Below are 13,312 nucleotides of genomic sequence, written 5' to 3' on the forward strand. Positions count from 1 at the left end.
CTGTACTTTATCTTTTAGCATCAAACTATAAAATTTACGCTATTTGAGAAAAAATTTTAACTGTAGCGAACAGCAATTTTTTCCTATTGGCTTTTTTTAACTCCACTTCTATTCGATGGATTTTAATTGTGTTATTTCTTTCTTTTTCTGAAGTGAATGTATTTTCTTCTTAAACATCAAACTATAAGATTTATAAGGATTGTTGCCCTTTTTAACTCACTTCACCTGATGGATTTTTATTTTGACAGAGATAGATTCTTTTCTTGGAATGTGTGAACTTTATGTTTAAGAATCAAACTCTGAAATTTTACGGTATTTGTGAAAAACAATTTAGCGGCAGCGAACGTTTTTCGAACGAACAGAAAATTTCTTTACTTCCTTTATTTTTTAACTCCATTTTTCTTATGAATTTTAATTAATACGTATTTCTTCTTTAAAAGAGTTTGTACTTTCTGTTTAGGTGTTAAAATCTAAAATTTCTCTAAACTCTAAATATTCGAGCATTTTTTCAGAGGGTAACGGCCGTTTTTCAGACTAACAGCTGGTTTTCGTCCTTTTTTAATTTGTTAATTCCGCTTCAACTGATGGATTTTAATTTTCATACTCATTTTTTCAGGAGTGTCTGCACTTTATGTTTAAGCATCAAACTCTAAAATTTTACGCTATTTGAGAAAAATTTTTAACGGTAGCGAACGTTTTTTGAACGGACAGCAATTTTTTTCTACTTTCTTTATTTTTTAACTCCATTTTTATTCGATGAATTTTAATTAATTAATGCACATTAATTCTTTAGAAGAGTTTGTACTTTCAGTTTAGGTGTTAAACTCTAAATTCTTATAATATTCGAGCATTTTTTCAGAGCAGAGGGTAACGGCCGTTTTTCGGACTAACAGCTAGCTGGTTTTCGTCCTTTTGTAATTTGTTAATTCCACTTCACCTGATGGATTTTAATTTTGTTACTCATTTCTTTTTCAGGAGTGTCTGTACTTTACCTTTTAGCATCAGAGTCTAAAATTGTACGGTATTTCAGTAATTTTTTAACCGCAGCGTACGTTTTTCGAACTAACAGCAATTTTTTGCTGTTATATTTGTTTTATTTTAACTCCACTAGGTATTAAACTATAAAGAGTAATGGCCGTTTTTCAAACTAACAGCTGGTTTTTGTCCTTTTTAATTTGTTGATTCCACTTCGCTTGACGTATTTTAATTTTGATACTCATTTCTTCTTCAGGAGAGTCTGTACTTTATATTTAAGCATCAAGCTCTAACATTTTACGGTATTTGATAAAATTGTTTAGCAGTAGCTAACGTTTTTCGAACGAACAAAAATTTTTCCATATAAAATTTAATTTAATTTAATTTTAAAAAAAGAATAAGAAGCAATTTTTGGATTGAGATAGGCTTTTCCCTTTACGGTCAAATTTACGCCAAAAAGCGTTACAAACTGATTCCTCGTGCAGAATGGAGTTGATAAATACATATAACATCAAAGTCTCGAGTCAGGGGTTAAGGGTTACAAGTTGCAAGTTCATCAATGCAAAAGGTACGATTCAAAACTTACGAAAAATATTTAATCCGTCGGATTTTCATGGGATTAGTTTTATTATACGCTGAAAAAGTTTAATTTGGATATTCATCAATCATCATTGCATTCATCTGTCTTTAGTAAAATTGTAGGTTTACTGAAAAAATTCGCCAAAAAGTAAAAATTCTAAAATCCAAATTTGTAGGATTGTTTGCATTTTTTGTGAAATCATTCTATATATAAGTCCGAATAAAATAAAATGTGTTTAGTGTCCACAAAGGAGGTTGTGATATACGTGACATTTTTTTTTACGAGGGTTTGCAAGCAGAGGTCATAGGGTGTCCGTGTGTCAGACCTCAGGATGTCGGTGTTTTTGAAAAACAAGCCCATTTGTAAGTATGTCGTGTTCGAATGCAGGGCGGCTGGATTCGAACCCGGGACCTTTATCTTACAGTGATGAGCGCCGTGCCAAGCCAAAGCCGTTGAGGTGGACGACGCCCCCTGACATATTAAGCTATAAATAATCATCATAAAACAATTAGCAGGTAGAACCACTAATATGAATACATATTTTCACAAAAGATTTTAGCGGGAAAAAACACGTCTCGTTCTCCTTTGGGGTAAAAACTATTAATAAAAGTAATCGATGAGAGAAGGGCAAACAAATGGATCGAGAGGTATGCGTGTGTGGGCGTCGGCAAAGGGCCAAGGCGCTGATCAATATGTTTTTCTCGGAAAGTCAAAAGTGCCCTTTGTCGGCTAGGACGCAAAGGCGATAAATAGGAGAATTTACAGGGTGCGGCATGGGGAGCGGTGACATCTCCATCCCGAGCTGCGGTTCTTGTGGGACAACACGATAATAGACCGAGTCGGCTTTGTGGCAGATTCGGAGCCGGCACCTCACATCTTCGTCGGCCCTTTTCATCCCCGGCTGACCCTTGACATCCTGATGACTTCATACCTAGAAATCTTTGCTATCCGGCTATACCTGAACGGTTTTTACTGCCGACACCTAAACCAAAAAAAAAACTTTCAATTTGCAGTATTGAGCTGTTTTCATCAACAGAAGAAAAACTGTTCAAACAACAAAAAATCAAAAACACTGACGTTTCAATATTTTTAGTATAAGCAATTTATTTGCTTTTAACATTCAATTTACCATACAAAAACCTGCCTGTATCTTCATGTCTGCGGGCGATGAACCTGTACGAAAGTCGTCTCTGGACTGGTCTTCCTCGTATTACTTTTTCGTCTGTTAATATTTCGCTATTTTCAATGTCAGATGGGTAAGCTATTTTGTCAATCGTCAGATTAACCATAACAGTTAGGAATTTCAAAATCAGTTTTTTTTCAAATCCACTTTTGTTTGATTGACCTCGCGGATTGCTATGGCCTGTGCTGTCGCAGAATCCCCCCCCTAAAAAAGTGCAGTAAACTTCATAAATCACGAAGATCTCTGCGAAAAAGGTTGATTTTTCGTATTTCTTGCAAAAAGTATTTAAGTATGAGAACTGCAGATGAGATATGTGGACCAGATCATCAGAAATGACGGAATTTCCAGTTCATTCAATATTTACAATGGATCGTACTTGCTAGGGCAATGCCGTATATCTCTTAAGCAAAAGAAATTTAAAATTTAAAAAAAAAGAAGAAGAATTTCGAGGGCAGAAAAATCAATCATTTCCATGAAAGATCACTTTTATGTTTCTTGCCCAAACTTCCTTAAGATTAAGAACTAAGCAGCAAATTTAGTCATTGCAGGATGATCAGAAAGATTAACTATCGGTTCATACAATAAATAAATTTTGCTACCTACATCAATTCCGTAAATATCAAAAATAACTCTACCATGATGGGGAAACAGAGAATGATCCGCATTGCCCAGGATCACGTAAAAAACGCACATTTATCATAAATCGTGAATAACTCGAAAACGGTTGATAAATCGGGAAAAGTGGAAGGAGACCGATATTTGAAAGCTTGCTAAAGGGTGCCGCTCCAGGACGATGGATCCACGGCTCAATTTGACGTTTTCGTAAAAAATGCAAAAATTAACGTATTTCCGAATTGTTGAATTTATTGATGAATGACTGAAGCTAGGAAAATATTTTTAAAAAACCGTGTTGAGAGTGAAAGTTCTTAACACAAATGACACATCCACACAGAAAACAAACACTTTGAGCGCTGAAGATGATCTCAATAAAGATCGAAACTTTGGCACGATAAAGAAAATGTTTTTCTAAAACTTACGTCACACCAGAAAAAATCAAAAACACTGACGTTTCAATATTTTTAGTATAAGCAATTTATTTGCTTTTAACATTCAATTTACCATACAAAAACCTGCCTGTATCTTCATGTCTGCGGGCGATGAACCTGTACGAAAGTCGTCTCTGGACTGGTCTTCCTCGTATTACTTTTTCGTCTGATAATATTTCGCTATTTTCAATGTCAGATGGGTAAGCTATTTTGTCAATCGTCAGATTAACCATAACAGTTAGGAATTTCAAAATCAGTTTTTTTTCAAATCCANTTTTCTGAAATCTACGTCACACCAGACCGCATCTCACGATCTCCATTAACTAACGTCACTAAACACCACATACTTTTTTAATTACTTTTTTTCAAAGATAAAGGAATTTGTGAAGGGAAAGAAAAAACCTTGGTTGAAGGATTGATTGGTAAGGCGGAAAAAAATTGAATGAATTTATAATGAGAACACAACAGTATATATTTTGAATATTTAAAAAATTGTGTGAAAATTATTTTTAAATTAGCATGAAAAACGAAAAAAAGCATCCAACTGGTTTTTGCACGAAAAAATGGCCAATTTTTGGAATGCATATTTTCTCAGCCTTTTAAGTCACCATGTGCTGGGTCTAATTTTTAGTAAATTTTACTTTTCAAAAAAATATTTGCTTCCACCCACATCCACATTCACAGCTGATATGAACCATACAAAACCTTTTCAAAAGTTCAGGAATTTGAATCATTAATATGTTCGGTCTTCTGTCTGGTCTCAGATGAGTTCGGTTTATAAAATAAAACCAACTCTCCCAAGGCCAATTTTGACATGTTACATCGGCTTGACCATGTGACATCAAGGGGTCAAGCAGACCGAGGTGGATAGAACTAAGCAGGCCACAACTGGAGGGAATCTCATTCCATCGAACTATCTAAAATGTTACCTATGTAAATTACGAACTACCTACTACTATGTTAAAAGATTGCTTCTTAAATAGTGGTCACAAGAATGGCAAAATTATCACAAAGATAAGGCGGTCTCTCTGCATAAGAAGCTGTTCCCCGAAGTACATGCCAGATCCTGGATGTCCAAGTTGGCCAGTAAAAGATTTATGTTCATTATGATGAAAATAAGATCTAATCGAGTTATCTGCGGTTCATATCTAAATAAAATTCAATTAAGGACTACGCCCAACTGACATTGATGAGCCGGAAACTATCCAACACCTGGTGTTTCATTGTCCAGTGTTGCCACACACAATCTCTTGGGAAAATTTGAAAGATTTCTCCTTGGGTTTACTACATGACCAAAATTCACATAAACACATGAATAGTAATTTTAAGTTTTGTTCGTGTTACGTTCCTATAAATAGCATATAGCCATAAAAGTTGAAAAGATTTCCCATACAAGAAAGACCGGTTGATGTAGAATCTAACGTAAATACTCCTCTTTAACCTGAATACTGTAAAATAAGCCTTCGATAAGTGAAGGTTGTTAAAAAAATATATCGTTTCGTAGGACCTTGATAGAAAATTATGGTCAGTTTAACCCGAATCAGTTTGTAAAATCAACAGATCCTCCAAAATACCTTGCTTTAAATACTGATCAATAGAATTTTATGTACCGCGTAAATAATTACATCATTGATTTATTATTATATAAATATTTTTTTAAAAGACGTAACATAATTGGTAGGAGATACCAACATACGCTTTTTTCAGTTGTTCATGATCACGATAGCTGGTCATTAAATTATCTTTCCACGCCCTCTCATATTTATTACATAACGTTTCTACTCAGAGTATAACGTAACATGTACTAACGGTGAAAGTTTAATGAATTTATTTTAGATTTTTAATAAATTACTCCTTGAAATTATTCTGACGCCCAAATTCAAGCAAATTCCTAATTCACTAGTTTTCATTTTCCGCTTGACCGATTAATATATTTCAATTATGTGTGGTGATTAGTGACCGCTAGTCGATAATTATTCAGAAATCGTGAGATGCGGTCTGGTGTGACGTAAGTTTTAGAAAAACATTTTCTTTATCGTGCCAACGTTTCGATCTTTATTATCATCTTCAGGGCTCAAAATGTTGGTTTTCTTCGTAATTCTGCCAATCTTGTGTGTCGTGTTGAGAGTGCCGGAAAACAAACACTTTCAGCTCTGAAGATGATCTCAATAAAGATCGAAACTTTGGCACGATAAAGAAAATGTTTTTCTAAAACTTACGTCACACCAGACCGCATCTCACGATCTCAGAATAATAATAAATCAAATTTTACTGATTTGGATAGTTAATTAGATGTATTTTTCGCCAATTCCCAGGGTCGTAATATGGTGAAAATTGTTTTAACGGACTGTATTTTCAAATTTTCAATGACCAAGCTTAGCGAATATTTAGACAAGTTCACACAAAGGGCGTTGAGTTTTTATTTTATCGTCAAGGGAGATTTGAACTTAAAATGCATCGTTTGATGTTAATACGTATTTAATTGACAACACCTATCAAGGTAAATAGCCTTAGATCTAATATCTGATATTAAAGATTTCGTTGTAAGAATATTGATGAAATGTGATAATTGCTGGGAAGGGATCCAAAAGAACCGGCCAGCTGTACAACGATGTTGGGATGGTTTAAAAGGCTCGTTATGGAATTTATTGGCCATCGATCTTAGTGTGTCGGTGGTGTTCAAAGCGGTTCCGCTTTTCGGCTTGACAATTAAAAACGGAATGTGTCAGGTGCCCGGTAGCGTTTTCGCCACTGGAGCAGCTCGTAAAGGCCGGTTCAAACGAGGGCCGCCTTTTCACTGTTTCCCAGTCCACGTTCATTGTGAGAAAAACGTGTCGGCAGGACGAAAGGACTCCGTTGATCGATTTGTCCAGGTACCTGTCTCGACGTGATGCTCATTCATGTGGTAATTCCGGAGTTAAGTCCCCTGTCGGCGACAACAGTCGCTATTAGTAGGGATTATTTTGTTTGGATTATCGGCGTGTCTTGCTGACTTTTTGGCCTCGGGAGAATACATTACGGCTTCCCCCGAAAAGGGACTAATCCTCAGTCCCCAGGATTATGCTAATGGGGCTTATTAGTATTTCCGACTGGTTTCGTCTCAAAACAGAGACATCTCGCCCTTTTATCACAGCCGCAGGTCGAAAGCCGTGAAATGGCCAACAAACTCAACAAAAGAAGCAAAATATTTTCGGGGGAAATCTTAAGGAACAGTCGAGAGTCTGTTCTAATGAGCTTATTTGTTAGGCTTTTCTTTGGGGGATCCTTTTAGCCTTTCACTTTAAAATTTTAACGTAATAATTTTATACGTCATTTTATTATGATTCTTATATAATGGCATGAAAAGAAATATTTTTATTCATACGATCAATTAATATTTTTCCATAAAAAGCATATAAATCTTCGCTGAAATTTCACTTAACGACACAAAAGTCTCCAAAGCCAGACAAACGTCGAAGCTCAAATTTTTTGTGACAGATCCATAAGCTGTAGCTAGGTAAGACTAAAACGACAAGAATAGCGGACAAAAATGATCGGTAATGACCAACCTTCAGGAGTTTTTAACAGTTGATGATTATAATAAGTTGATTTTTGTTTAAGAAGGACATTTTAGGATAAGCAGATCAAATGAACGGAAATGACCAAACTACAGGGGTTTTTTTAATAATCGATCGTACTACTAATTTGATTATTTGATATTTCTAATTTTAAAACAGCAAAAAGCAAGGAAGGAAATTTTAATGGATTTTTAAAAAATAGATATCTCAGACCAAAACTGCGAAGATAGGTAGAAAAAAAATCATCGGAAATGACCAAACCACATGGTTTTTTTAATAGTTGATCATAATAATAATTTGATTATTTGTTATTTTTTAATTTTAAAACAACAAAAAGCAAGGAAGGACATTTTTTTGCATTTTTTAAAAATAGATATCTCATCAGCTAGGTCTGACCAAAACTGCAAAGATAGACGAAAATGATTGGAAATGACCATACAACAGGTTGTTAATAGTGAATCGTAATTACAAGTTAATTGTGTTAATTTTTTTGTTTCAAAATAAACAAAAAAAGGAATGACATTTTTAATAATCAATCTAAGACTGAAATTGAAAAAATAAGCAGAAGAAAATGATCCAACATGACCAAACTACAGGTTTTTTTTAATAGTCGATCACAACAATAATTGGATTATTCGTTATTTTTCAATTTTAAAACACACAAATAAAAGGAAGGACATTTTATGGATATATTTTTAATAGATATCTCATGAGCTAGGTCCGACCAAATCTGCGAAAATTAATTGCGAAAATGCAGAATGTAAACGTGACTAAACTTCAGGGTATTTTAAATAGTCGATCATAATAACAAGTTTTTTATACTTTTTTTTTATATGCAAAAATAGACAAAAATAGAACAAATGATGGAAATGACCAAACTGCAGGGGTTTTTTTTAATAGTGGATCATAAAAATAACTTGATTATTCGTTATTTTTCAATTTTTAAACACACAAAAAAAGGGAGGACATTTTATGGATATATTTTTAATATATATCTTATGAGCTAGGTTGGACCAAAACTGCGAAGATAGGCAGAAGAAAATGATCGGAACGATGATATGATTATTCGTTATTTTTCAATTTTAAACCACAAAAAACAAGGATGACCATTTTATGGATATTTCTTTTTTAATAGATATTTCATGAGTCCGACCAAAACTGCAAAAATAGGCAAAAAAACAGATGAACGAAATGACCAAACTACAGGTGTATTTTTATAGTCGATCATAATTATAATTTGATTATTTGTTATTTTTTAATTTGAAAACAAAGAAAAGCAAGGAAGGACATTTTTATTGATTTTTTTTAATACATATCTATTGGTGTTCGGTTCGACCAAATCTGCGAAAATTAATTGCCAAAATTGCAGACTGTAAACGTGACTAAACTTCAGGGTTTTAAATAGTCGATCATAATAGCAAGTTTTTATACGTTAGTTTTTTATATGTTAAAACAAACAAAAAGCAAGGAAGGATATTTTTATAGATTTTTTAAAATAGATATGTCATGAGCTAGTTCAAACCAAAACTGCAGAGATAGAAGTAAATGAACGGAAATGACAATACAACAGGTGTTTTTTTGATAGGGAATCGTAATAACAAGTTATTTGTGTAAATTTTTTTATTTCAAACAAACAAAAAACAAGGAAGGATATTTTTAATAATCAATCTATGACTAAAACTGCAAAAATAGACAGAACAAAATAATCGAAATCTCCAAACTACAGGGTTTTTTTAATAGTCGATCATAATATAATTTGATTATTCGTTATTTTTCAATTTTAAAACACACAAATAAAAGGAAGGACATTTTTATGGATTTTGTTAAAATATGTATCTCATGAGCTAGGTCAGACCAAATCTGCAAAAATAGGCAGAACAAAATGATCGAAATGACCAAGCCACATGGTTTTTTAGTAGGTTATCATAATATAATTTGATCATTCGTTATTTGTCAATTTTAAAACACACAAATAAAAGGAAGAACATTTCATGGATATATTTTTAATAGATATCTTATGAGCTAGGTTAGACAAAAATAGGTAGATGACAATGACCGGAAATGACCAAACTACAGGTTTTTTAAAAATAGTTGATCATAATTATAATTTGATTATTCCTTATTTTTCAATTTTAAAACAACGAAAAGCAAGGAAAGGCATTTTATGTATAGGGAGATGAAAATGATCGAAATGACCAAACCACATAGGTTTTTTTAATAGTCGATCACAATATAATTTGATCATTCGTTATTTTTCAATTTTAAAACACACAAATAAAAGGAAGGACATTTTATGGATATATTTTTAATAGATATCTTATGAGCTACGTTAGACCAAAAATAGGCAGATGAAAATGACCGGAAATGATCAAACTACAGGTTTTTTTTAAAATAGTTGATCATAATTATAATTTGATTATTCGTTATTTTTCAATTTTAAAACAACGAAAAGCAAGGAAAGTCATTTTATGTATATTTCTTTTTTAATGGATATCTGATGAACTAGGTCAGACCAAAACTGCGGAAATAGGCAGAACAAAATGATTGAAATGACCAAACCACTAGGTGGTTTTTTTATAGTCGATCATAAATATAATTTGATTAATGTTATTTTTGAAATTTAACAACAACGAAAAGCAAGAAGGATACTTTTATGGATTTTGTTAAATAGATATTTTATGAGCTAGGACCAACCAAAACTTCAAATATAAGCAGAATAAAATGATCGAAATGACCAAACTTTCATTCATCATAAGCGTACCTCAAGTAGAAATCTCAGGATTTTGAAACTATTCTGTTTTAACATAAGGGATTTAATTTGAGAGAGTAAAACAGCGAGATTAGGCATCAAAATGAACGGAAACAACAAAAACTTTAAAAAAAAATTATTTGCTTGGTCATAGGATGCTACAGAGTGTACCATCGGTTACGAAATGAAATTGATGGATTAATGCCCTATTTTTTAAAAAGAAAATACTACTTCCTGGATATCTTCCTTAAGAAAGCGGATCCTTCTAAAATTTTATCTCCTATCTCTCTTTACAGCCAATTTACGACTGCTATTGCTTGTTGACTGGCTCCGATTCCTTCGTCCGTTCCCAAAACCAGACCCATTGAGAAAGCGCCAAACTTGACACGTTGAAAATGCCCACTGATGGCATTAGTAAGGCGATTCTGGTCAGCCAGTTTTTCTCGGAAAGCTCTGTCGACCTGAATGATGTAAAACTAGATTGACAGGTTTGACGCTAATCCCGTCCATCCTAGGCCGAGAGAAAACGCCCAGGAAATTGTTTCACCTGATAATCGTTGAAACGGGCGTGTCCGTACAACATCCGCGGTCAAATCCAATAAATATTTACCTGATAGATTGCCATATGGTTGCCCACATGGCGGCGGCTCGCCCCATTAATTCCAATCTCCCTTTTGCAATCTGTGAAATAAATTTCCCTTGGGAGGCAGGCGATTCACATTGGGAGACGGTGTAAATTTGAACAGATGAACAAAGGTGTTGAATGTGTTTTTTGTGTAAAGATGACCAGATTTCTTAGGTAAAATAGGTCCTTTTTTTATTAATGGCATCCTTCCTACGATTTGTGAGACGAGGAAACCTTTCTACAAAATTAACTTAGTTCTACAAACTGATCAGTTTTTAAAATGTTTGATTATTATAAATTTCACAAGTAATGAAAAATCAACATACATATATACTTCCATTAAATTCACTATTTTTCGAGTTCCGCTTGACCAATTAATAACATTCAATTAATTAAGGTTTTAAGTTGAGATAAAAAAGTCAGTGTCACGAGCGAGATTCGAACCCACGACCTTCGGCTTGATACGCTGCTACTCTCCACTTGAGCTATCGTGACTTCGATCACCTCGGGCACTAACTTCCCATCTCAAATTCAAAAGGTGGGGTTGAGATGGGAAGTTGGTGTCCGAGTGGATCGAGGTCAAGATAGCTCAAGTGGTAGAGCAGCGGCGTATAAAGCCGAAGGTCGTGGGTTCGAATCCCGCTCGTGACACTGACTTTTTTATCTCAACTAAAAACCTTAATTAATTGAATGTTATTAATTGGTCAAGCGGAACAGGAAAAATAGTGAATTTAATGAATTGAAATGAAGTACTTCTTCATTTCACTAAAGGCGTATCAAGCCGAAGGTCGTGGGTTCGAATCCATCTCGTAACACTGACTGTTTATCTCAACTTAAAACCTTATTTAATTGAATACATATATACGTTTTTGAATTCACTAATTTTCGTGGTCTGCTTGACCAATTAATATCTTTCAATTAATTAAGGTTTTTTATCTGACATTGACTTTTTTATCTCAACTAAAAACCTTAATTAACTGAAAGATATTCATTTTTGTTTGAAATTTAATAAACCTAATAAAAATTGTTTGTTTTAGATACACTGCCTAATCGGTTTTCTCGGAGCCGCCTTTTGCAGGTTAATTGAGTATAAATTAAAAAAAGAAAATTAAAAGAAAGAGTTTTATTATTTTTCAGTACGTTTTACACAATATAATAATGGTGAATTTGACATAATATTAACATCTTACCATAATAAATGATACACACTAAGATAATACTGATAAATAATTAAATAAATTTAAACGTATAATTATAAAATGTTAAATGATGTTTATGTGACAGGCTTGGTCGTATCGTCATGATCTAATTAGGGAACGCAATTATTATCAATAGTCCTTTTCCTTTTTAAATTAGTATTACTGTATTATTATTATTATGTTATTTTTATTTATATATTTTTAATGTTTGTGGCTTCAACCTCCGGCAGACGGTCTTTATCCATGCCTTTCTTTTATGTTATGGCATATATTTTTGTTTTGTAAATATTTTTTATTAATACGTAATAATAATAATTATTATTATTAATTGGTCAAGCGGACCACGAAAACTAGTGAATTATTATTATTATAATGGTAAAAATGAATTAACTATGAAATATTTATTAAAAATTATTTTGCGAATTCATATTCTGATGTCACATCTACTTACAATTTTATATAAAACAATGTCATCTGTTTTATCGAAGAGGTGTGTTATTATTAAAAAGGAGAAAGAGTGAGATAGAAAGAGAAAGCTGGAGGAAAATAGGGATAGAGAGAGAGAGATGGTGTGAGAGGGTGTGTGGGGGGGAGTGAGGTTGAGGGGAAGCAGAGAAAGATAGAGGGAGGGAGAGAGATGGAGAGAAGATAGTGTGTGGAACATTGATTGATAGTTTTATTTAATCGCACAAAATGATTAACGATAGAGAACGAGCAAAAGAGAAAGGTATAAACTGAGAAAGAGAGAGGGTATGAGGGTGAGAGGCAAAGAAAAAGAGTAAGGGAGAGTGCGATAGAGAGAGGAAAAAAAGAGAGTTAGAGAGAGAAAAGGAAAGAGAGCGAGATTGAGATTGAAAGAGAGAGAGAGAGACAGATAGAAAGAGAGATATATAGAGAGAGAGGGGGTGAGCAGGAGAAGAACATTAGGTAATTTTAAAAACCCTAAATTTCAGGGCATATAATTAAATTTAGTGGATGGCATCAAATTCCTTGGTGTGACACTTGACAGGAAATTTGATTGGAAAGGTCATATTAATAACATATACAAGAAAGGCACTATATCAATGGTACAATGTAGGAGAATTGTCGGTAAACCATGGGGCATCAAACCATGGGTAGCCAAATGGCTATATACTGCAATTATTCTACCTAGATTCTTTTTCGCAGCTTTAGTGTGGTGGAAAGGTCTAGAAAATAAAGGGAATAGTAATAAATTAAGGGTAATTTCAAAGACTAGGTTGTTTGATGATGACAGGAGCATTTTCAACTACACCCACCCTAGCTCTTGAAATCATAACCAATACCACACCACTTCACATTGAGCTTAAGGTCAGAGCACTAATCAGCTGCTACAGATTAGAGAGAGAAAGACAGATGGAAAGAGAGAGATATATAGAG

The 13,312-nt window shown here is 33.5% G+C and overlaps 1 non-coding gene across 1 annotated transcript; it reads left to right on the top strand.

Annotated features, from left to right (window-relative positions):
* The first annotated feature begins 11,293 nt into the window (after positions 1–11,293).
* On the top strand, positions 11,294–11,366 carry Trnay-aua. The gene has a single exon. It is a non-coding gene; the product is annotated as a tRNA-Tyr (tRNA).
* Positions 11,367–13,312: the final 1,946 nt, after the last annotated feature.

The sequence above is a fragment of the Cimex lectularius genome, unplaced genomic scaffold (genome assembly GCF_000648675.2).
Source record: "Cimex lectularius strain Harlan isolate CLEC.00 unplaced genomic scaffold, Clec_2.1 scaffold285, whole genome shotgun sequence".
In the NCBI taxonomy this organism is placed as follows: domain Eukaryota; kingdom Metazoa; phylum Arthropoda; class Insecta; order Hemiptera; family Cimicidae; genus Cimex; species Cimex lectularius.